This window comes from Amblyomma mixtum, chromosome 1 (genome assembly GCF_055824585.1).
Source record: "Amblyomma mixtum isolate Tamu chromosome 1, ASM5582458v1, whole genome shotgun sequence".
In the NCBI taxonomy this organism is placed as follows: Eukaryota; Metazoa; Arthropoda; class Arachnida; order Ixodida; family Ixodidae; genus Amblyomma; species Amblyomma mixtum.
The window spans coordinates 58,018,855-58,045,084 of record NC_143012.1 but is presented as its reverse complement, the minus strand read 5'-3'; the positions used below and the strand labels follow the sequence as shown (position 1 = coordinate 58,045,084).

Genomic DNA, 26,230 nt, shown 5'->3' with positions numbered 1-26,230 from the left:
CTCACTCGGCAACTAAACAGAAAACCAATGGTTGCTTCGGATACATGAGGAAAAAATTAACCCAAAAGCCTAGTTTGGTGACTGTAGAGTAATTAGTTAATTAATTAGAGGCAGAAATGTCGAAATAGCGCGGGTGTCGATATAGCCACGGGAAAGGTGTGACGTAACATCCGCCGGAAGTCGTCACGGCATAGTGAAAATTTTCATAAAATGGTCGGAGAAATGTCGGATTTGGGTCAAACTAGAGAGAAAAACGTGTAATTAAGCGTAATTAACACTTAAGATCCCCAAAAGATGCATACTTTGGATATCGATATAGCCACGGGAACGGTGTGACGTCACATCCACCGGAAGTCGTCACGCTGTAGTGTCCTCGGCTTTCGTCTATCAACACTTTAGTTGCCAAGGTGTCCTCGCAATTCTGCCGGCCTCAGTTGGACAGGTTAGCCTCCAAAGAGGACAAAGTGTGTCTAAGGATGTCACGGCGTTCCCATACGGAGTTTGAGAGGGTTGTTCTCAGACTGTCGCACGTCGGGCAGCATCCATAGTATTGGATGGCAAAAAAGGAGGTGTTTGTGATTCAGTTTTGGAAAAGTATGTGTCAGAAGGGGGCGCCTGGTTGTGGCCTCCGCTCTGTTGAGGGATTTGTGTGGTCGAGGAAGTTTTCTGTTGCCTTCGAGTCCCAGCATGTATGTAAGAGGTTCTCCGGGTAGTGATGCTGATACGTGTTGCTTTTCTCCGTCTGCGAATCCCCTGCCGAATTTTACAAGTTAGTAGAGTACGCGTTGGTCACTATGGTCATACGGAAGCAACCCTAAAAAAGTGTAGTTGGGCTCGGCTGAGCACGCGTACAGCCACGTTTTTCTTTGTTTTGGCTGACATAACGCTAAGTTTTATGCTATTAGATGGGCAGATGGGTGGAAGTAATAACCAAATCGTAGAAAACTGCAACGTATCAGTTGAGTGATTCGTAAAATTTTTGCTCTATCCTGCGTGTACATCAATAGTTCTTGAAGATAAAGCGCTCAGTCAGGTTTCCTTCGTCCTTGACAGCGTCTAAAGTTAGGTGTATAAAATGGAGAATGCGAAGGAACTCCTCGAATTATTTGAAATGCGACGAAGTTGGTGCGAAGTTTTTCTCCCGAACGCATTCACGGAACTACTTTATCGATTTCACCGCCATCTCGCAAAGTGCAGGATATATACAGAACGAGACGCGTATATGTTGAAGGTTCCGGCAGAAACTGCAGCAGGGCCAAAGCAAAATTCTCATTCTCCTCTGGATGCGAGAGGCAATTTACAAATGGTCGCTTCGTTGAGACAGCCGCAAGGATACAATGTACACTTACGCCCGCCCTTACGACCGCGCATTTCGAGGAATAAAACTGTCCGTCGTCGTAAATCTGAAGCGGTAAACAAACCCAACAAACACGGGTGCCGTCCCCTCTTTCCTTTCTCCTTCGCCCCCATCCCGCCGCTTGGAAAGAACGTAACAAAAAAAAACTAGCCCGGTTGCCACTGCTGCTCTAAACGGCCATACGTCAGCCTATAGCCGATTCGCCGCCGTAGTCGCAGCGTGGCGAGACGCCGGCGCGTTTGCCGGGCGACGGTACCGGCGTTGCCGCCCCATCCCTCGAGTCGGCCTTGGCCGGACGATCCCGATGGGGAGGCGAGGGAGGATAAGGGAGGGGAGGGTGCGCGGGTAGGGCTTAACTCCGTCGCACGGCCGTCCACGGAGGAGGACGTGTCCGTGTGACGCGAGAGATATTGTCCCGGCGCGTGAAATATCGGCGGATCGAGGTCCGCCCCTCCCCCTCTCTCCACCCCTTTCCCCGTCGTCCCCATTTCCCTCTCTTTTTCTCCTCCGTGTAGAAGCTCCACCGCCTCCTCACTTTCACCCTTTAAGGCCGGGGCTCTGTTTCGAAACCGTCTCTCGCCGCCTCTTTCCCCGTGTAGGGAATTTCCTGGTGCTCCGGCCAGAGTTCAGTTTCCCCTCCTCCCTCGCTCCTCCCCAACTCGGCGAGGAATTGAGGGGAACCGGAAGGAAAAGGAAGGCAGCGGGTAGAGCGAATGGGGAGTGACTGGAGTTTGGGGAAACGAGGAGGGGAAAACAAATGGCCGGAGAAGGGAAGAAACCAGCAGACGATGTCGATCTTCGAGGATATCCTAGCCTCTCTTCCCATTCTGGAATGGCCTGTAAGGTGCAAGGCAGTGAAGCCGGGACTAAAGGAAAGAAATACGCGTATAAGCTTGGGGCTTTGCTCTCCTTCGCGAGATTACTTAGCTAAGGGAGAAAAAAAGATGAAAAAATAGGCCGAACTTGCATTACAGGGAACTAACGCTGACCAAGGGACAGACCATAGAATAAAAGGGACGCAGAAACGGCAGCTACAAGGGTGCCAGCGACGGAGTCGTTTTTTTTTTATCGCGAATTTTGCTTCCAGAGAGGCGGCACAGGGATAGCGGCTGGTGCTGTCTCGGCCTTGAATCGCACCGGCGACGAGGCTTTGAAGAGAGCAGAGGGAAGCGAGCTGCCAGCGGTGGCAGGCGAGACAACGAGCCAGTGTGGGGTGATTTGTTGCCGGGCGTGGATCGATTTTTACTGGGCGCGTGCATTGCGTCCCTCTCTGTGTCTTTCTTCTGCGTTTTCGCTTGCCTCGTTCATTAGGCGTTTCCTCACTCGGGTTTCGTTTCAAAAACCCCGACAGACCTTTCGAGAGTTGCTCGATTCTGAGCTCGGCGCACGCGTTGTGCGCAACCATCCCATTCGTCTTGTTTATCGGGCGCCTCTGCACTCGGATTGCGGTTGTTCCAGAGGCGCCTCGCAGATCGTTTCCGCCTGCGTCTTACTTGCTACGAGAGCGCGTTCTCGGAGAAATCGGCAACAATCGTTGAGTTTCCTTTGATGTTCGACGAGATGGCACGAGAGAAAGTTTTGTGTCTATAAGGAAACTCGGATCCGAATGTGGTTGGTTAGGATATGTCGTTGCAAAGTTGAGAGGACCAGCGATCCGCCGAGGTTTTCTCTCTTGTGAATGTGCATGACAGGACGTGACGTCACTTCCGGGTGCGAGATTTTTTTTTATTGCGAAAGCAATACTACTTGCACTTTCACGCCTTTGCCGTGCCGCGGCGGTGACCCCCCTTGACTTTCACTTGACCTTGATTGCATTATATTGCAGTAGATTGGATTAGATTAGATTCCATTGGACTGGATTGGACTGGACTGAATTGGATTGGATTGGATTGGACTGGATTAGATTAGATTACATTGCATTGTATTGGATTGCATTGGATTGCATATGAGTGGATTGGATTGGAGTGGATTGGATTGGATTGTATAACCGATGCATCAACACAAGTATAACCACAAACACCACCACCAGCTACACTACCAGCTGTACCATGGCGTAGGTACGGATATTGCTTTCGCAATTACCGGGCTTAACCAAGCTAAGCCACAGCGAATTTTTTTAGCGCAGAGAAAGAGGTGGCTTCCGTCCAACGCATGAGAAGTGAGATGATAAGCGCATAGAGTTTCTTACTATTACCTAGAGGGAAAGCTGGCGGCGCTCCACTTCAGCCACCATGGACGCTCAGAGCATCATGGGGCGGTGAGCTACTTGTTGCGGAACAGTCGTGTTTTTTTTCGGGAACACGGAGTGGCACTACCCAGACGTTTCATTCCGAAAACGCTTTTCGTGTGTGCGCAGACGACTTTCGCGCGCGAACGCAGTGTGCAGAAGCCATAGTAATGAAAACGCAAAAGCACACGACGCCAATAAAAGGTGTCACTTTTCTGAAATGCCATTAAAAACCTCTTAAAGTGTTTAAGCAACAATATTTTTTTTTAAACATATTTCTTTTTAAAAGTGGGCCTGTAAATGACGAAATAGTTTTTGTAGTGTTCATTACTTGGCCAATAGGAGAGCTAGCCATCTCTTTTGGGCAACCTTTGCATTTCAATGCTTTTCTGCTCCTTTGTTGCAATTTACAGACAAGATATTGAATGTTAGGACATTCTTGATTATCGAACAGCGTTTATTGGTGCATTACTTTTTGGCCAAAAGTTGTAGTTCTGCAGTCGGTAGCTCACCGCCCCATGATACTTAGAGCGCCCGTGGTGGCTGAAGTGGTCCCGACGGGGCCCCACGCAAACTCCCATAGACTCCCACGCAAACTCCCATAGCTTTCCCTCTAGGTAATAGTAAGAAACTCTATGGATCAGCGCCGTACGCTGCCTCCATTGCAGCAAGTACGGCGGCGAAAGTCGCTGCAAAAATGACACGTCCGTTCTTTTCTTTTTGGTGACTGTTTTGTTTTTCGACTGACCGCGCAGAGGTAGTGTTTGGCACTGTGCCGACTCGAAGTCGCGCTCGCGAAAAGGCTCTGAAGAGACGTACGCGAACTCGGGTCGGGCGTAGTTTAATTTGGAACCGGGACATGAACCATGAACTTTTCTGTGGAGTTTTTTGAACATGTGTAGGCTGTGAAACGGCCGCAGAAATGTTAAAATGAAGCATCGTATCATAAATTACTTCTGCGCATTCAGACGAAAATCGCATGGCCGGCCCTTCGAACTCAAGTAGATTTAGGTCGCTTAGCAATACCAGCCGTGCCCCGTGTACATGAAGTTGGAAATAGCTTAAAAATTGCGTTGACACTTTGGCAACTAAAGTGTTAAAAGGCGAAAGCCGAGGACACTAAGCCGTGACGGTTTCCGGTGGATGTGACGTCACACCGTTCTTTTTGCTATATCAATACCCAAATTATGCATCTTTCGGGGATCTTAAGTGTTAATGACGCTTAATTACACATTTCTCCGCCTAATTTGACACAAATCCGACGTTTTTCCGACCATTCTGTGAGGATTTTCACTGCCGTGACGACTTCCGGTGGATGTGACGTCACCCGTTTTCGGGTGTGACGTCACGAAATTTTCGAAATTTCGACGCAATTTCGACATTTTTGCCTATAATTAACTAATTAACCTACAGTCATCAAACTAGGCTTCTAGGTTCATTTTTTCCTCCTCTATCTGAAGCCACTATTGCTTTCCTCCTTGCTTTTTTAGTTCCCGAGTTCAACGCGTGTGACACGCTTTGTTAAGGGACGACAGTATGAGCCATTAAAGGCTTTCGCCTTTATAGTCAGCGCAGGGCTGCACTTTCTGATGCGGGGCTCCAATAAATATGTCACGCTATAAAAGCGAGCAATCTAAGAGTTAGTTCACACGTGACAGCTTCGGAATCGTGTGCTGTGAGCAACGAATGCCCTCCCCCCTTTTTTTTTGTGCTGGAATGGTCAGTGCTCCGCTTATGTAGGCCTTTCTTTTCGAATGACGTCGTATTTCGGGGGAATAATTTCGTCATCGGCTATATTGTGTCTTAGCCAGGTTTTAGCCACACCCACCAAGACGGGTTCAAAGCCCAGAACCAGAGATTTCACGGATTTTCTCTTCTTGAAAGTGCTGCGGGCATTTAGTTTGTGAAGGTTATTTCTCCTTGTGGTCCGTGACGAGGGCTTAATGTTCTTGTGCTGCTTTGTCGGTTTCTTTTTTGGGCATAATTCTGCTTGAATCACACTTCAATAGAAAATTTACTGCTAGTAGAGTGATCTCAGTGATATAACTCTCCCTTTATTCGTAAGTTATTGTAAACTGAAGACATTCTGCAACCTGTAAAAGCTCTGTAACCTTGCATTCGCAGACTCGCAAGCAGTCACAGGTTTTGCGAAATGGAATGTTTGTCTCTAATTCATCTTTAAGCTTTTAACAGTTTTAAGCATTCCAGCTTCGTCTCAGATATCAAGACGCTTCAAAATTATGCGCATCGTTTACCGCTGTCCCAGCTTTTCGAGTTTGAGAATCCCTTTACCTAAGAAAATTCAGGGGGGGGGGGGGGGGGGGGGCGCTTTGCTGGCTTAAAGCGCGGTGAGGCGAAAACGTTTAGCGCGGTGTTGCTGCTTGTGTCACTGATGGGTGGTTAAGATGTTAATTAAGTGCACAATTGTTTGTGGACCTTAAATGTTCGAGACACTGGAGGGCGTTTGGGAGGCATCCGTCTGATCCGACGCCTTTCTGCAAACACTCTCCAGCGTCCTAGACGAGGAGAACTACATATGCGTTGGCACGAAGCAGCGTAGTCAGGTTGGGAAAGAACAAGGTAGCGCACACTGTAGGAATTTAGGAGAAAATCTTTCTGTAGCGTCCTCTGCAACACATCCCAAAACAAAATCGCGTCTTTGCCGTCTATTTCCCAACCTGACTCGAACCCCTATGATATGATTCTTCTGATTGGACTCCACAGCCTTTGGAAAACGCGCATGCAAGACCGCAACGTTGAACCTGTTGTTTCGCCCAGAATTCAATTTAGCCGAATGTTGCTGCAGGTAACGGACATTTACAAAAAATTGGACTTTGTACCTGATTGGTTTCCTCTCCTGATGCGCTGTATATCCTTACCGGCCTTCTAGTTATAATATGTTACTATTATGTTTCTGCCACGTAGCGCCTACCTAGGTGCTCTGTAAATAGCTGTTTTGTGTGTGTGTGTGTGTGTGTGTGTGTGTGTGTGTGTGTGTGTGTGTGTGTGTGTGTGTGTGTGTGTGTGTGTGTGTGTGTGTGTGTGTGTGTGTGTGTGTGTGTGTGTGTGTGTGTGTGTGTGTGTACACACACATATGTATATGTATGCTTTCTATACAAAACCATGTAAATAAATACCATGAAAGAAAAAAAAGGAAGTAGCGTAGTCACTAGCACGCTCGGCTGCGGAACGGAAGGATGGTGGTCCCATCGTGCACGAAGATTTTTTTTTTCTGGTCTAACTAGAAAAGCGTGACACCTCTGCTGACGAGCTTCTGCTGACAACCTTCTGTCGACAACGGTGAGGCATTAAAGGCTTCCGGCGTAATAGGCAATCAAGAGTCGACAATGTTGTTGACCACTGCTTCGAGTGAGTGTAGTGAGTGCTTGTGAGAGTGTGAGAATCTGCGAGTGAGTGAGCATGTGTGTGCGTGCGTGCGCGCGCGCGCGGAAGAACAAGAAAATACACGGGCCACTGACACAAAACGGGCCACTATAACTGCCACGTACAAATAGAAGAGAACTTAGACTCGAGTAGAGTGAAAGATTGGTTTGGTTTATGGGGGTTTAACGTCCCAATGCAACTCAGGCTATGAGGGACGCCGTAGTGAAGGGCTCCCGAAACTTTCGACCACCTGGGGTTCTTTAACCTGCACTGACATCGCACAGTACACGGGCCTCTAGAATTTCGCCTCCATCGAAATTCAGCCGCCGCGGCCGGGATCGAACCCGAATCTTTCGGGTCAGCAGCCGAGCGCCGTAACCACTGAGCCGCCGCGGCGGGGCTAGAGTGAAAGAGGCAGAATGGATGCGCTACCGCAGAAATTTCCGCCCTAGTAACGACGATGGCTGCGAAAAAGGCTCAGTGATTACGGCGCTCGGCTGCTGACCCGAAAGACGCGGGTTCGATCCCGGCCGCGGCGGTCGAATTTCGATGGAGGCGACATTGTAGAGGCCCGTGTAGCGTGCTATGTGAGTGCGCGTTAAAGAACAGCAGGTGGTCGAAATTTCCGGAGCCCTTCACTACGGCGTCCCTCATAGCGCCTGAGTTGCTTTGGGACGTTAAACCCCAATAAACCAAACCGATAGAGTCAATGGGTTAATGCCCATATGTGCGAAAGTAGTCATTGTTTACTTTACATTGATGCACCCCTGGGAGTCCTCATACCACTCCTGGTGCACTGGTGCAGCGGTTAAGCGATGAGCCTCTGCCCTGCGGTGGCGTGTGCTGCAAAAGCTAGGTGGGGCCTGGGCGACCCAGGTTTCTCTTTCCAAGCAAACTCTTGCGACTAATCAATACTTTGACCACCCTCTACCACGGTGGTCAGTTGGCTCACAATTCGATGGACATGTTTTGGTGACGCCACACGGTCACGGGACATAGGATGCCCGCCTAGGTTGCTCCTCCGAGGATCTTTCCCTCACGACGCCGATGACGCCGGATTTTCTCAAGAACGAGAGCCTTAAAGGGACAGTGAGAAGAGCTCTATTAATATTTTTATAGCAAAATCCGATAGTTAGGGATTTCATGGCTTTGTTGCCACTTGGCCGGCAGCGAAAGATGCATTTATTTCTAAGAAGTTTGGATTCGAAGTTGAAAAATTTTGCCGCCGCTCTGATTCAAACTTGGGATTCTCTTATGACGACACAGGACTAAGTGACGTGAAACATGACGTACACATGACGTAACGCAGACTCCGTGATTTCTGACGGGCAGCAGAGCGGCCTAGCAGCAGCCGAAAAGAAAAAAAAATGGCTGAGGCTTAGCTAAGGTTAAGCCTAGTCAGATGCGAAGCATATTGATGGCTAGGCTTGGTAATACATTGCTTTCCTTGGTTGACGTTCATCCCGCTCTTCATCGGTCTCTGTGGCACGCTGAAGCTCTCGCTTCTCGTTTAAATCAGCCCTGCTTCTAGGCGGCATCCCAACACCTGGCCGCCTCGTAAGTGCCCGGAGAGCGAGGCGAGCTCAGCTTTATACCGCTGCTGTAGCGTCACGTGGTCAGCTGCAGCTCCTCTGATGTGGAGCCTCCACGCCGCGGCCGACCGCGCGAGCCGGCAGCCCATCTCTCCTCTGCTGTGACGTCATGTTGTCACGTGGTCAGCCGCCGCGCCTCTGATGTGGAGCCTCCACCGCCGCGGCCGACCGCGCGAGCCGGCAGCCCATCTCTCCTCTGCTGTGACGTCATGTTGTCACGTGGTGTCACGTGGTCACGCTAAAGGTCAATGGTAGCTCCACCGCCGCGCTCGACGGGCTGTAGTGTAGCTCTAGTAATATGCTTCGCATAAAACTACCGCCGGCCGCATGTTGAAGGCATCTATCGGCTACTGCGGCCATCGCTACCGTCGCTTCGTTTACGTTTGCACCGGCGCTTTGCCAGCGTTACGATGGATCCCGTTCTCGAAATCGTCAACGAAGTTCTCGCATACCGCATACCCTTTAGCATACCGTGTACCTTGTTACCGTTAGCGGAATACCGGGAGCCCGCCCACCTCCAGTGAGCAGGCGCTGATTGGTCCCGATGCTGCAGGCGCGCGCGTAGCGGCCGGGTGCGTGGCGCCGTCTGGCGACGTCAAGGAGATTTGCGCATGTATTGGCTGCGCCTCAGTGATTTGTGGCTTCTCGTGCCCTAGTGTTGCTAGAACCATTGGTTCTAGCAACACTGTTTTGTCCCATGACGTCTTCACGCTTGTACTTGCGAGTTTGGCCTGTGGCGGCGATACCTGTATTTTGGTTCTTGCTCTTTTCTATGTTTCAAAAGCTTTGTTGTCAGTATGAGTGCCGTTTTTGTAATCAGGAGCTGGTATTCTGTAGATACAAGCCAACTTCAATTTCTCCTCAGTGTCCCGTTAATGCTATCGCGTTAAAATTAGCCTATCATTAGCGGAGACGAACAGGAGTGGATGGAGCAGTACTTGTGGCGTAAAGGCCGAATGTAAAAAAAAAAAAATTGCACGCGCCTCCGCAAAAATGAGATTGATGTAGGTTATATTGCCAGAGAACCAGAATGGAATTCAAGCTTCAGAAAATACAGGAAATAAATAAAACAGTCTGTTTAATTTAGATCCAATATACAGGCGACTACTCCAAGGTGGAGCAGATTTGTAATAATGGAGTGATTACTCCTTAACAACCTCCCGCGCGCAGGCGTAGCGGCTACAGAAAAACGAAGCTTCTACAGAAACTTCTCATTTGACGCCAAATTCGTCCCAGTGCAGTGCGAGGAGACGGTGCCTAATTCTTAGAAGCCTCGACAAAAGAGGATTTTTCTTCAACCGCTGGCTCTCTATGGAAGCGGTATATAGTTTTCCGTTGTAGACGTATGGCTGTGCTTGAGTGGATGACAATGCCCAATTACACACACTTTATTACGCAAGCTGTCGCTCGCCATCGCACCGTCTCAAAGGGGACGCCAGTTAGATCTGTCTATCGCAGTGAAAGGGTTAATGTAGCATGGATTAAGTAACAACGTTCGCTTTACGACGGTGTGCACCGTCTGGGTGTGGAGGATTCTAGGGGAGGGGAGGAGAGGTTTAGCAATGACGCTTGCAATGCGCGGTCGTCTTGAACATAAGGGGTAGGCGTGAAGGAGTATAAGAGAGAGGGAAGAGAGCTTCGGCAGACTTGGAGTAGATGTGGCAGCGCTGTGCTATACACAGCACTGAGTACACGGGCGGGTAATGCGTACTTGTGACGTCTGTAAATTGAACGGATAGCTTGAACGAGTGTATCGGCGAACGACTTTAGATAGTATTGCAGGCGGATCGCACTGACACTAAGCTGCAGCTTCGTTTGGCAATGTTCACAGCGTAGCGTATAAACGGTGCGTAATTTCTGTTTGCGAAGCGGTGAGAGCACTCCCATCGTCGCCTGAACGCGAAAGAATTGGCTGGTAAGGACTTCCCGACTACATAAATCCAAGCCAACTGCTCTGTGCTTCACTGTGACGCACACATGGCGGCCGTTGTCGGTAGACAAGCCTTCAGCTATTGTTTCCTTGCGCTGTCAATTCTTCTACCACGCCACGGTGGCTCAGTGGTTGCGGCTCTCGGCCGCTGACCCGAAAGACGCGGGTTCGATCCCGGCCGCGATGGCTGAATTTCGATGGAGGCGGAATTCTAGAGGCCCGTGTGCTGTGCGATGTCAGTGCACGTTAAAGAACCCCAGGTGGTCGAAATTTCCGGAGCCCTCCACTACGGCGTCCCTCATAGCCTGAGTCGCTTTGGGACGTTAAGCCCCAATAAATCCAACTCAACCAAGCTTTCAATTCATCCCCCCGCCAAAAAACGGGGACAAAGGGATTAACGTGAACTTCAAACGAAACGTCTCATATCGGCTTCGCTTCCTCCGCGAACTTTATTTGTTGGAAAATTCGGACAACCTGTCATGGCTCGGATGGGAATACGGCGAAATTAAAACTTGCCTGATTGGACCCTAAGCACTACTCGAAGCCGCGAAGGAATGCTTACGTACGCTCACAAAAAAAAATGTGGTAGGGTTCTAACCTAGTTAAACGGAGTAGAGGTGCTAGAGCTTGTGTTTAGTCATGTTTGTTCGTGGTTTTGCTTTGCTGGGTCGCGGGCACGTCTGGCTAATTTATTAGTTCAGTAGTAATTAGTTGATGAAGAGAACGCCGTTCAATGCAGAGCGTGAATTAATCTCTTCTTTTTTTCTCTCTCTTTCTCTCTGTCTCTCTCCAATCCAAACTCCTACCTTTTTTCGGAGCAATAGCGCGAACAGGACAAGGGACAAAAGAACTAGTAGACACACACAGCGCTGTGTGTGTCTACTCGTTCTTTTGTCCCTTGTCCTGTTTGCGCTATTGCTCCGAAGTATGAACCAACAAGCCCGAATTTCAACCTACCTTTTTTCACTCCCTGCACTCCTTGTGGTAGACTCCCCCGGTGTTCCTCTCCCGTGTGTTTTTCTTTTGCCTTTACTATGCACAGGTGAATAGCAACCTTTGCCTCCCGATTCTTGGCCGATCCCCTAGTGTGAATGTGTGCCATCTTTTCAAAGGCTATCAACAACAACGAGTGTGTTCCAGTTTAGCGCGAGGCGTGATCGGTTGCGGCGATAGCATAGTGCTCTTAAGCACAGGCAGGCGAAGCTGATCTGTTCGCGCCTCCCGGGTTTGGAAACCAAGTCGCGGCACTGTTTATTTGTGTTTATTGTACTTTATTTGGCCTCATGAGGTCAAATCAAGGTCCGACTTCAGCGGTGAAACGGCTTTTCCACATTTGGCTTTTCCATAAGTGGGGCTTTAGCTTTAAAACTTTGTATCAGTACAGTGTGCATGTTCATAGCATAGAACTTGCTAATTTAAACGTTCATAAAACACAATACTCATAGGCATTACGTCAAAGATGCACGAACAAGAACAGTTTAACCTAAAATGCAGATCAGAAAAGTGCACAAAACTTCACAGTAAAGATGTAAAACTGAACAAAGCACCAACCCGTCTAGAAAATTCAAACAAATCCTCGTCCACCAGTCAAGCTTCCTCAGTGAATGAGTGGCCAAGGACTTCGGGAAGCATTTGGCTTGAGTGCATGCCGGTGACGCCACTGTATGAGGTGTTCTTAGTTTGTTCGCTCACGGCTGCTGCTTGCGCACACTTTTTGTTTCGTTTTCCTCTTGGTATGGAGGTATTGCGCTGTATATACAACTCTTAGCATCTCTACTGATGACTCAAAAAGACGTTTTTTATCGTATGGTTTGCGTTTATCGCTTTTCTCTTCTCATCAATGTCGACCAAACTGAATGATACCTCTTGATGTCAAATCACGACAGCCAGGTTCACGGGCCTAGACAAGCTGCAACTCAGCTTTTAGCCCTTGAGCCTTTCCAGAATGTAAAATTTCAGGAAAAATAAAGAATTCAGTTTAATTAAATTGAAATTGGCCCTGCTATCGCTGTTCCGCGGCCGGAGCTCTGGCCCGCTGTTACTTTGTCATGGAGTTCGCGTCGCCGGCAAAATTGCACCACGAATCTATTTTCGCCTCTTCTACTCCTTATTTGATGCATGCTTGGTAACATCTTTCTATCTCAGTCCTTGTAGCAACTATCCTGACGTTTATTATTATTGTTACTATTGGCCCCGCCGCGGTGGCTCAGTGGTTATGGTGCTCGGCTGCTGACCCGAAAGACGCGGGTTCGATCCCCCGCTGCTGCGGCTGAATTTCGATGGAGGCGAAATTCTAGAGGCCCAAGTTCTGTGCCCTTGTCAGGGCACGTTAAAGAACCCCAGGTGGTCGAAATTTGCGGCGCCCTTCAATACGGCGTCTCCCATAGCCTTAGTCGCTTTGGGACGTTAAAGCCCAATAAACCTATTGTTATTATTGCTATTATTATTGTTATTATTACAATTGTTATCATTCTCGGCTCCATTTGTTGCTTCTGCGCGTAGCTTCTCCGCCATGAAGCCGTCTCTCCGTCGCACTTGACGCGGAGCACTAATTGTCGCGTGTGGAAATGACTTCTAGAAACACACGCAGGTGACGTGCGGTGAAAGCCGAGTTATCTCAAGCGCCACATATAGATTCCGGTTGAGCACACAGCGTCCCTATAGCTCTAAACCCGGTGAGGCGTGAAATTTTTTTACATTAAAATTTATTTTCGCCAGTGTTTAAGTGCTTACAGACCGAAGGACGAACATTCGCGGATACGGCGACGTTTTTAGCGCAGCAGCGTTGAAGGCCGCGTTCACCATTATTTATTTTTATTTATTTATTTATTTACCCTAAAGACCCAGAAGAGGGCATTACATAGGGGGGGAATGATTAAAAGAAAGCACACATAACAAATCAACTCATAACAAATGATGGTAAATATACAGAAGGCAGAGTTTGGGTAACATTTGGTTAATTGCAGTATAACACATTGAAACCGCAAAATTCAACACGTTCAAACAAGTGAGTAATAATTAGGGCAAAATAAGTAACTAAAAATACAATGGCACACAAAAGAGGCTCCGGAGCTGTTCAGCAAAAAAAGGCCCGCCAAAAAGTCACGGACACGGTAAATCATCTAGCACTCTATGATGCATTTTCCGTGTTCAAAAATGTTAGTAAAGCTGTTTGAAAAGATGACAATTCAGTATGGCCGACAATGCTGGATGGCAATGAGTTCCATTCATTTATTGACAAAACCAGCGGTGACTTCTGATATTTTAGTGTGCGAGCGAAAATCGGACGTACCTAAGATTAAATAAGATGTCGGCGTTGTCGGTGTTGTGAGCGAAAAATCACGGGCATGAATCTGACAGGTGGTGCCCAGAATGCAACTTAGGTAGCACCAGGGCCGCCTAGGCTGCACGTGCGCCACCTAGGTCACGTGACCTTCACGTGACCTCCACGTGATGGCACGTGACCTTCACGGTCACGTGCCATCACGACCTGCCCACCGTGTAGTGACCGAACTATCCACTGAGCAGGTGGCAGCTAAATTAGTGATTGGTGGCTTGGGAAGAGCGGCCTGGATCGCACAAGGCCCACCGCTGGGAGCACCTGCCATCGCCGGGCAGTGGCGCTTCGCTTGACCGCTGCACCACTGCGCCAGGAGGAGTATGAGCACTCCGAGGCACCTATAAATGTAGAGAATGACCTTCTGCGTATATGGGACTTAATCCAATACGCTATCGCGTCGTGCCCTTAGGGTCCCAGCAAACCATGAATATGCAGAGGATGTCCACTAATGGTCCTAACGTCCAATGCCTATGTATCGATATCCTCTGCATGTTGAGAGGACTATCGGATTCAAATATCAGTTAGTGGATATTCATGTGACATTCATACATGTTTTTCTTTCAGCACAGTGGAAGATTTGAAAATGTGCAAACAGCTTACCAGAAAACACATTAAAATTATGTTGCCTTTAGATTTAGATATTTTTTTTTTGCTTTCGCAATCTGAAGTTTTCAGGAGTGAAATATTTAGGCAGTCAGCAATTACATGCTTTGATTTTATTTTATGCAAGCAAATGCATGCGCAGTAAGATTATTTGAAGAAACTTCTCAGACTGAAAGCCACAAACGCCGCGAAATTCAAACCAGAACCGCAACTAGAACTGTATTGATATTAGGCAGCCCAACGGCCATGGGCATTATCATTCGTCGCCGCGGCCGCGAAGCGATGTTTTCTTGGTTCCTTTCAGCGTTCGTTTGCACATCTTATCTTTTCGCGTGTTCACATTTTTCTTCGTTGTGGCGGCAAGCTTGTACGCGTCGTATATCGTCCTGTGCCAGCATTGTGCAGTGTACTGGGGGACTACGTGAAGAACGGCAATAATGGTGAGTTTTTGCACACTTTTCTCTCAAACAAGTGTTAGTGTTCGTTGGTGGCATTGTGCAGTTTTCGTACTGGCGATTTCACCAGCCGGTTTATCAGTTCGTGGAGTGCGTAGATAGCTTAAAAATGCGTGGCGTTTAGTTAAATGGATTTGTCCCCGAAGCGGAGGCATGGTACAGTAGTGGCGCGGGAATGCCTGTGGCGGCCGCCTGGCATGCTATGACCCTCGCTACAAAGGTAGACAGTTTCCAGTCTCCGGCGGCTCAAGAAGACAGTTTTCGCAGATCTTGTGTTGGTGTAAAATTTGCTAACAGGTCCCCTTTCGTTGCAGCTCTTCTCTTCAGAACTAACTGGGCTTTGTTTTTAGTCAAGCTCTTCTGTTTAAATTTGCCTTTTGCGGTCTGACATTGCTTTTTCATCTTTGTGCTTGTAAAAAAACCTTTGTGGGTTCTTTCTTACTTGTAATTTTCTCCTATTTCAGTTGTTGCTCACTTCATGATATTTGGTTCTTGACTATTTTTGTCTTTCAGCTTGTGGTTTCTATAACTTTTGCTGAAAATTTCTTTTTATTGCAGTGTGTGAATGCAAGTAGTGCTGTGAAAATTCTTGCTACTGTTCGTGTGCCCCAGTACGGGGTTACATTATATAAAATGAGAGTTGCAAATTGTAAACCTGTAATGCAACTGGGTGTGACCATTCTTCTCTCCTGTTCATTTTCAGGTATTTTGGAGAGCATGTTCAGAAAAGAGGCTGTCTGTATTTTGTCACTCACTAGCGGCATTTGCTCCATCAAGACAAAGAGCTGGTATGAAACTGTTTTTCGTGCTTCATTCTTAGGTTATTAGTCATGACCTATGGAAAGCAAATAGCTTTCACCAAATATATTCTAGTTCTTCATTAAAGACAGGCTAATTGCCAACTACTGCCACATCTTTCGTCTTAACATAACACATAAAAATTCAAGCAATCACGTTTCACTGGCGTAATTAACTTACTTGAGTTAAACCTGTTTTCTCACACGTCCTAACTTTGGTTCTGCAAATGCTTTCATGAAGCACAATTTATAATGCTCGGTAATGATTAACATACATTTATAGCTTCTGGGTCTGGAAAGAGCTTTGATTTTAGACGTCTCCAAGGCATGTTTCTATGTTAAACTCCAGGTTTCTACAATAAGACTAAGGCACCTCAACAATGACTAATTGGCTTTCTACAGGGTCGCTGACCTTCTTTCTAACTGCACATCATTTGACTGTTAATGCAACCAACTCTTAAGGTGTTCCAATCCTTTCAGGCATGCCTCAAGGATGTGTTGACCTCTTTCTGACCTGTATTAGCAGTTCATTTAGTGTTGTTTCTGCTTGTTTTTTGCTGCTGATTGTGTCATCTAATAACTGATGGTTCTGACACTGCATCACTTCAGACTGAATTCAGTAACGCTGCGCAACGCTTTCTCTAGAATGTGGAGCTTTACTTTTTGTTACAAATTTATGAGCACTTCTCATAACCAGGCATCCTGTTCTTGTTATTTTTACAAATAGTTGCCTTGACTTTCTGCATATAAGTACTTTAGCATGCATTATACAACTTTTAGCAAAAATTGATGGAAGTCCAACTAGTAGGCCCAGACGAAGACAAGTCCCCTTGTCGAAACGTTGGCTCTAGCAAACTGAGGTTTTTCCCCTCCCTTGTTCATTTTGTGATCGCCAAGGACCATCTACCGCACCCTCTCTCTACCATAGTATTGCTTAAGTAATATCAAAATCTAATTGCATGCTGATGCATTTAGAAAACAATTTTTACAATGGCAATGAAAAAGTACGTGCCAGCCCATTCCAATTTTGTTCTCATCCGTGTTTCCTCATGCTGCATTCCCCGTTTATGATCTACCAACCAGACTTATTACAATATCGACCATTCACGGCTCTTTTTTTTATGTGTGCTTTCATACTGAATGTGTCCTATCGTTCTGCATAGATGCTGTTCGATCGAACAAGATGTTCTCAACAACACTGGCCGAGATAGAAGGAGTGGTAAAAAAATGGCTGCAGCATGCGTCCTGCAGGCGGAAGCAGCTGCAGGAAAGGCACGCAAAGAAAGCTGAGGCAAGTTGATTCCCTTATACCTTTTGTGAGCTTGAGACTGTTTTTGTGTGTACAGTGATGACCAGAAGTGTGCTTGTCTACATAGACCTGGCATACCCAAAGGTTACATTCCACACCTCGTGTTATCCACTTTTATGGAGAAAGATACTTTTGATTTTTGTGAGCATTTGTGTGCACACTATTAGTTTTTTGGTTTGCTGCCTCATGTAGCCTAACATTTTTAGTCCCCTGGTACACAATTAGGTGCACTGCAAATTCACAAAGCTTGGAGCGTAGTCTGCATAGCTTAGATTGTTTCATTTAAGGCTAATTAATTGAGCAGATAGAACGCTTTGTATACAACTGAAAGAGCGAATATATTTCACAAAATCGTAAGCTTGGCACTGTGACCTCCAATGTTTTGGTGATAGATTTTGGCCCTATAACTGATGTCATTTTTTTTTTCTCAGAATTCGGTTTGATTTGGTTCATGGGATTTAACGTCAAAAAGCGACTGGCTATGAGGGACGCTGTGTGGAGGGCTGTGGATAATTTTGACCACTCTGGGTTCTTTTTATCATGCACTGACATTGCTACACAGGCACCTTGCGTGCCTGTGTAGCCTCCACAGCCAGGATCAAACCTTGGGTTGCCTGGCTCAGTAGTCGAGTGCCCTAACCACTGACTGGTTAGAGCCCATGCGCCCTTACATCACATCTGTCCTCAAGATGATTTGAAGATGCCTAGGGTGACAATTTCATAAATCTGGATTTTAAAAATTTTGTTTCCAATTTTTTAGCAGTTTCCATACCTCGAAAACGTTCGCCATTTGTGTTCTCTCTCCGCTGGAATGTTAAGGACTGTTTTGAATCGAAGTTTGTTTTATGGGGTTTAACGTCCCAAAGTCACTCAGGCTATGAGGAACGCCGTAGTGAAGAGCTCTGGAAATTTCGACCACCTGGGGTTCTTTAACGTGCACTGACATCGCACAGCATACGATAAATGGCGCCTAAATGCAGTCACTTTCTGAAAAGTTCTGTGATTTAGTACAAATAGCACGTCATTGAAGGTTTTGATTCCTAGTTGCATTTGTATTCGCCTGTAGTGTCATTCTGGAGCTAATTTTTTCCAAGCAGAAACTGCTTTAGCATACACGTTTTTCTCCACAAAGTGCATTTTTTAGTTACTTGACTACTATTTAATACTATGTATTGTGCTCTATTATATTCACAGGCCACTCGAAATCAAGTGGGGACCTCTCCAGAGTAGTCGTCTGCCATTCCTCATTTTGCTTGGATTGTGCCTGTACCTTGGCTTTGTCACAGTGGTGGGGTACCTGACTAGGTAATAAAGATACATAAAAATAATGGTGGTCTTGCCCAGTGCTTTGTTATATTGACACAGCATCATTACATTCAATGTAGAACACCCGGCACCTCCCTACACAACCCACAAAAATATTAGATGAATATCTATTCAGCGTCCTTTAAATATCTCAGAGTGACCATATGTGGCCAAAATATGGACATTATATAAACATCCACTGTTATCAAAATGAAGCTCATATGGATATTCTATGGACATAATATGAACTTTTGAGAATATTATATGGACATCTGATATTTTATAAATTATATTATATGGATATCCCCTGAACATTACTTGGTTGGCTGGGGTGGAGCTCGTGTCCCGTCCAATTTTTTTAGACGTTAATTGCATTCCCGCATTAACTATGCAACGAAAATTTTTGTTCTAAAATGGTACAAATATGTTCGTTTAGTATCAGTGGAGTCGTCTGTAGGCAAATGAAAAAATGCTTTGGAAGAGCCCCACAGGCCTTACACCGAACAGAGTACCGGAAAATACACGACCCTCTGTACATGTTTTGATATAGAAAATGATAGTCAACTCCTGACGATGCGGACTTTGTCCGAGTCCGCTAAGGGGTTAACAGATGCTGAAAAGAAACAGTGGTTCTCAAAATAAAGTAACCCGCTTTTTCCTATGCATGCGGTCCTGTTCGCTCAATACCCTTCGGAGAGACCGTCCCCTCGGCGTCATGGTCTGCTGGGGTGTGGGACGCTGAGCCTTAAATCTTATACCGCACCATACGCCCTGGGGCGATGAACGTCGCTTTCAAAAATGCCTGTTTTCGCATTCACAGCGCTTAGGTAATCGTAAGTGTCCTCCGTATTTTTTTTTTACTAAGTAAAAGTTATGATTTGCCGGGTAGAGTGTACACGTTAGGTAGAGAAATTCTGTGTTGATGCGGAGCTCTACATCGTCACAAGCCTGCGTGTGCCCCATCGTTAAGATCTCACTATGGCGTTACTGAAGACAGAACTAAGAAATAATTTCTTCAGTGTCGTCTGCCCAATAGGTACGAAGCAACTGCGAGAGAGAGAGAGAGAGAGAGAGAGAGAGACTCTTTAATGAAATACAGATAATTTAGCCGGCATTTAAAAATCGCTGGCATGTGACTCTGCGTAGGGAGGGGAGTTTGGGAGATAAAGGCAGAAGGAGAGCAGTGTGGAAGAGGTAAGAAAAAAATAAATGAAGATAAAATGCGGCCATGAAGTGGGTACTAAGGATGCAACGGCGAGTATCGATGTAACATATGGAATGATGGAGTGCATAGTCCGACAAATGAGCTGACGAAGTTCACTGCCTGAACAATGCATGAAGGTAACGTGCAAGTGAATTTAAAGCTTATCGAGATGTACAAAGTCTTTTAAATATGTGAATAGAAAGTTCATTGCAAGTCTCTGTTGCCTGAAGCAGACTAAGGGACCTAAAACTTTCTCCATTGTTAGGGGCACTGGGCAGAGCTTCTGCATGCAATGTTCATAGTACGCACGCTCGTTAGCATGCGCGGGGCACTCAAGCAGGTTATGCTCCACAGTTTCTATCGAGGCACAGTTGTCACAATGCGGACTGTTCATTTGTCCAAAACGGTATCGCAAGCCGTTTGTATATGCAGCAACTGCTAAGCACGCAGTTGGCATACGTTGCTGCACTCAAGGAATACATGCTCCCTCCTGACACCATTCCCTAAAAACCGCAGGCGCCTTATTCCGCATGCAAATCAGCTAGAAGCCTCCCGAAATTCTTCCCCACCATCCATAGCACTTTTTTCAGCGAAATCGGCCTCACAGCTGGCGCCAATGTTAACGCTAACACGTCCCCTCCACATCGCAACGCGGGTCTTCCTCTGCTGTGCCTGTCTCCGCGGTCGGCGGGAAATTGTTCGAACACGGCCGGCGGTAGTGGCGAATGTACGGCGGCCGTGCCCGACGTTTACAAATGGGGAGAAAGGGGAGAGGAGAGGGAGGGGAAGCAGGGATACATCGCCATGGAAGCGGAAGAAAGGAGGAAACTTCATTACCGCGTTCTCATTAGGCCCCCGCAGCCACCTTCTCTCATCCGACATCTTATAACTTCTGTCTTTCTTCTCTTCTTCCCTTAGAGAAAAAAAGGGGGCGCTGATTTCGATTCGCTTGTCCCTGTCGACTCCCTAATTTCTCTTTGTCCCCTCCCGGTTTTCGGCTTCTTTTTTCCCCTTTTTGTTCTTGGTTGTTCCAAATCTTGGAACCCCAATATGCGTTGTCAGCAGTGCGACCGACGTAGCAGGCTGTCGGTTCGTATATAGTTCGTTATCAGAGCGCTTTCTTTTCTCTCCCCCCCTCCCCCCTACTCCCCTCCTTTACGTCATCTTCGGCGCCGCGGCGCCGGCAAAGTTTCGCCACCTCACCAAGGCGACGTAGTACAACACATACGCGGAGATTCCAACAGAGAAGGAGGGATGGCGCGAAGAATCGCACTCTTCCTCGGAGAAACCGGCAGATAAAAAAGAAAGAAATAAAGAATGCTGCGTAACAGTCTTGTAGGTAGCGGGTGGGCGCGCGCGAATGACGGCAAATTTGAAGGCAGCGGAGCGTCGTAATTGGGACGACGGCCGAGGAAATTAACAGAACGTCGACGTTGTCGTGGTCTTCGTGTCACCGCCGGCCTCCGAACGGTGTTTCTTCGTGGCGCCCTGCCATGCGAGCGTTGATGTTCAGCCGTGTGAAAGATAAAGCACACGTCTCGTTATCGCAGTGTTCCCCTCCCCCTCCCCCTCTCTCTCTGTGCTTTTGTCTTAGTCTTTCTTTCTCGCCCCTCTACGCATGTGTAGTTTTGAGCGCTCTTGGCCAACGTCGCCGCGATTAAGAGAGCGACGTGGCTTAACATGTTGCGACAAATTGGAAGTTCCCGAGTGAAAGTCCGGACTGGCTCAGTCCTTGCGTAGATTTCGTTTTTGTTGTTGTTATAAAGCTCGGAAGTCCCTGCTCTTTCGCGTTGCTTTCGTTATGCAGTGACTCTATTCTTTTTTTTTCTTTCTATCTCTGTTTTCTCGCTCTAAAATGTGATTGGCGCCCGCGCTATGTTGTGAGCTATACTCCGTTTCATACATAGATGTCAACGCTGCCAAAGGTACGAAAGTAGTCCGCTGCAAAAAACAAGCAAAATGTATCCGTCCGCTTCGCGTCGTGGCTGAGTGGTACGAAGCGCGCCCCTGTGTGTTCATTTTACAAAGGGCCAAGGTTCGAGTCCCGGCTCAGGTAGTTTTTATTATTTTTTTATTTTTCTTAAAAGATTCATTAGGTAGATACTCGAAACTGTCAAACTCTAATACCTACTTTGAAAAACACAGCGCTGTTTACTTGTCTCGAAGGGAAAAGGCAGTGTAGTGTACAGCATACATACGATGTAACTTGAGTCGGATGGCGTTGACTGCAGAGCTGTCATATTTAACACTGCGAGAGCTAGATATGGTCACCTTGCTAGGTCGTTTTTGCGGTGATCTTATTCCAGTAGCGAGACCTTCCTTCTTGAACCTCGTAACTGTCCGAGGGCTCACCCCGGTCATCTCGCCCACAGTTTCGAGAACTTCACGCACAGCCTTCTCCAGGAAGCGCTTCCTTACGCTAGAGTAAACGTTGACAATAACCTGCTTGGAGTCTCGAAATTTTCGGAGACTTCAGCTTGGAGAACAGGCGAGCAGGATATGTTTTTGAAGCCGCAGTGAGCGAAGAAAACAAGCGAGTAGGCGATAGCGGTGCCATTTTCGCATACTCGGAAACCGAAAGACGAAAGCAGACGACATCGCCGGCCGGCCTAGCTGCGAAAACCTGATACAGGATGAGCCGAAAAAAAGCAGAAAACTAAGGCACTCTGTTTTGAAGAACATTAAAGAAAAAGCAATCTTTTTGCAAAATAAAACACCATTACCATTATACTGCAATATCAACCAACATTTACTTTAATTTTGAGTTCATTACTCTTTTCACTTTCGACGCACTACATTACGATGCGGACGAGGAGCGCGAACAGGCGCCGCAGCCTTGGCTGCGTTGACAGCTATGTATGAAACGGTGTATAGAAATTGAAATATCCGAGCGCTAACACCCCCGTTCTATTCACGTAACAAACTCGGTTAATTTGATTTGATTTGATTTATTGGGGTTTAACGTCCCGAAGCGACTCAGGCTATGAGGGACGCCGTAGTGAAGGGCTCCGGAAATTTGGACCACCTGGGGTTCTTTAACGTGCACTAACATCGCACAGTACACGGGCCTCTGGAATTTTGCCTCCATCGAAATTCGTCCGCCGCGGCCGGGATCGAACCCGCGTCTTTCGGGCCAGCAGCCGAGCACCATAACCACTGAGCCACCGCGGCGGGTCAGACTCAGTTAATCTCGTAGAGTGTTCGACGCATTCCATCTTCGGCTTTTCTTGCCCCAACGTTTGTCGCTTTTGACTGGTTTCGTATTTGTCACGCGGCTGCGTACGTACAGTCGGGGACAAAAGTCTGTGGAGCACGTGTTGCTCAAACAAAGCCAGTAACTGTGCTATTTGCCGTCGGCTATAGACCACACTTGTGGAGGTGAAAGTCCAAATTTTGTTCCTTCATCTCCACAAGTGTGGTCTCCAGTAGACTGCTAATAATAGAACTATTGGCTTCGTTTCAGGGACACGTGGTCCAAAGACTTTTATCCCCGACTGTACATAATCATTAGCGCCGTACTCAGCATATCTAGAGTGGGCTTTGCAGGCTTGTTTAAAACGCTCAAAAATTAACTCAATAATTTCCTTGCAGTGCTATATCAGAAATGAGCAGGTGAATGTATGCATTGAGCAGGTATACACTTTGTTGTGTCCTGGCTTGATCATTTGGTATCGTGTGAAGAGTAGTGAGAATGATTAGTAAGACTAAAATGTGGTTAGGTTAGGAATACTACGCCCCTGAAAGCGAGACAAAGAAAGATTCTGTACGCAGACGTTGCGAAAACCTGGCTCAAACGTGTCTTTACTGTCCTAATACATTGCGCTTTGTAAGTTACTAGAACACACTTACAGGCAGCTTGAACCTGAGTTGGACTAGGTTAGGCTAAGAATTGAAGGCAATGATGTCCAACTTTGCACTGAAAAGTGTAGTAAATTTATTATCAGGACTGTGTGTGGTTCCTTATAAGCACGCTTTTATCACCGCTGGTATAATGTAATAGTAGCTTACGGTTAATATATGTGCACAAGACTTACTGGCATTTCAGACCGACAACTCAAATGAAAAAGGAACATTCGGAGTGGAATGTTTCCAAAGCAGTTCGAGGCAATGCGGTGTTACGGTGTGCATTTTGAAAACGGCAACTTGGAAACAAAAAATTCAGGGGAGCACTCTGTTGACCTAAAGTGCGTTGAGGCGGAAGCCTTAGGCGCGGGGTTGCTGCTTGTGTCACTGATGTGTGGTTAAGATGTTAAGCTTCGCCTCTGAGTGGAACGCGAGAGGGCCTTGAAACGCTGCCAGGGAGTCCACAGAACGCCATCGCCCGTTCGGCTGTACACCTTGCTCGTCGGTAAATTCGTTTTTGAGGGAAGGAAATACGTCTGTCTCGCGTATATCGGTGGACACCTGAACCTCGCCGTAACGGGAAGGGAGGAAGATGGGAGTGAACGAAGACTCCGTATTCACTAGATGCGCCTTTGTTCATTCCAAACCATCGAGCTGGCATGGCGGCTCCATGAAAAAGGAATCTTTGTGCCATGGACAACAAATTGCCTGTTATGTAAGCAGCCGGAGACAATTGAACATGCTTTCCAAGACTGCTGGGACGCCATACTTTTCTGGGATGTCCTGCAGAGAACCATCAAGAAAGAACTACCACTGCACCCTTATGGTATCAGATTTCTACCAGTTGATTGCAAAAAGGTACCCTATGACTTATTAATGCTTCTTGGCCTCCACAGCTTGTGGAAAACGCGAATGCAAGTAAGGCATGCGGATATAAACACTCGTAGTACACTTGAGAACTTTGTCGAAAGTGCTGTTTATCTGCGGGAATGTTACCAGGCGCAGCGTGACCCACCCCAGTGGGTAACACTACTAGATGATCTAGTGAAACTTAAGAAATTTTAACTTCACCCGTGTCAGCTCAAGTGTAGCTGAAGTGGTCTTATTGTTTTCATGTCAATCTCGAAAATAAAGAAAAAAAAAGCTGGGATGGCGGAGTGGTAGCGTGCTCGTCTCGCACTCTGGAGACCCAGGTTCGATTTCCCACCTCGACCAATTTCCTACTCGATTTTATTTATTTATGTGGTCTGACTAGAAAGGTTAATTAGGCTATATGGTTAATTAACTAAACTGAGACTCATTTACTTGGAGCACCGCTATACCACCCCTTTAATTGGTTGCATGGTTACTAGCCAAAGTACAATTGGCCCCGTTTGAAATTCGCGCACTGTGACGTCACGACCATTTCGACCAATTGAAAAGCGTGACATTTCTGTCAACTCCTGCTTACAACGATGAGGCAGTAAAGGCTTCCTCCTTAAAACAAGCGGCGTCATCCATTACGAACATGTCGCGTTCAGTTATCAAAGGTTCATTGTAGAGTTCCGTTGGGCAAGAAAATTGCACGAAAACTTAGTAGATTCATACAGTTTCTGTGCACTCAATGAATTAAAAATCATGACTTCAACTTCGAAGCTCCACCGAGATAACTACAAGAATAAGAACAAGGTAGAGCGCATATGACGAATGGCAGGTTACGGATGGCAGTTTACCAATATCCCTCAAAAGAAAAGCATACAACTGCTGTACTTTACCGGAACTCACCTGTCGGGCAGAAACGTGGAGGCTAACGAAGAGGGTTGAGCTTAAGTTGAGGACAACGCAGCGAGCTATGGAAAGGAAAATGATAGGTGTAACGTTAAGAGGTAGGAAGTGGGCGGAGAGGGTGAGGGAACAAACGCGGGTTAATGACGTCCTAGTCTAAATGAAGAGGAATAAGTGGGCTTGGGCAGGTCGTGCAATGTCAAGGCAAGATAACCGCTGGTCCTTAAGGGTGACGGAGTCGATTCCACGAGAAGGCCAGCGTAGCAGGGGGCACCAGGAAGTTAGGTGGACGGATGAGATTAAGTTTGCGAGGATACGGCGGCCGCAACTGGCAAAGGAGAGGGTTAATAGACGATATGCGAAATGCGCACCGCCATCTCTCGGCGCTCCGAGAACTAAGTCCTCTATGTTGGTACGGTACAGAAAACGAAACCGCTGCCCAGCGTGGGTTAAAACGGCTGCGCTTCGTTTGAAAAGTAAAATGCCGACGCAGTGTTGCGCTACCCTCTCCACTGTGAAAAGACACTACGATGCGTGCAGAACTAGGTGCGTTCCAGCTTTTCGCTTTTCTATTTTTTTTTACTCCGTCCCAACGTTTTAGTAACACAAAACGCCATGCGAGGTATCATGTGTCAGCACGCGGATCAGTGCGCAGCTTTCGCTTTCTGCGCTGATTTTTACAAATCTCTTGAGGTGATTTGCGTTTAAATTAAGATAAGGACCACAGCCTTTGTTGTCTCTGATCAAAATTAGAAGCTGATTTCGTGCATTTATCAACTCTCCGGTCGGGCGTGAATATATATAGACGCATACTTGAACAACGTAATAGAGAAGGTAATTTTTTTGAGCGGGCCAATCGCTCGTGCCGTGGCGAAATAAGTTTACTCGAAGAACCATATGCCGATTACTGCTTAGTTTGCTACGTGTTCAGTTAAGTTTTTCCCGTGTTCATTTAGTTTTAGAAGGGCAAGCAAACTCTCTGGACCATACGCATATGTTATTACGCGTTAAGGAGTCTTTGTGAAGCAATACACCCTACGTATAAAAACTGAGGTGCGAATGCTTTATGTCTTGAGGATTCCTATACCTTCGATATCTGCGGCGAAGAAAATCTAAAAAA

General features: G+C 46.9%; 1 protein-coding gene and 1 long non-coding RNA gene across 2 annotated transcripts in view; both read left to right on the top strand.

The window, feature by feature from the left end:
• fne (ELAV like RNA binding protein found in neurons) overlaps positions 1-26,230 on the top strand; it is a 193,154-nt gene that overhangs the window by 19,541 nt on the left and 147,383 nt on the right. The window lies entirely within an intron of this gene.
• On the top strand, positions 14,780-17,688 carry LOC149366372 (uncharacterized). Its single transcript, XR_016285268.1, has 3 exons — positions 14,780-14,873; positions 15,592-15,676; positions 16,849-17,688. It is a non-coding gene; the product is annotated as an uncharacterized LOC149366372 (long non-coding RNA).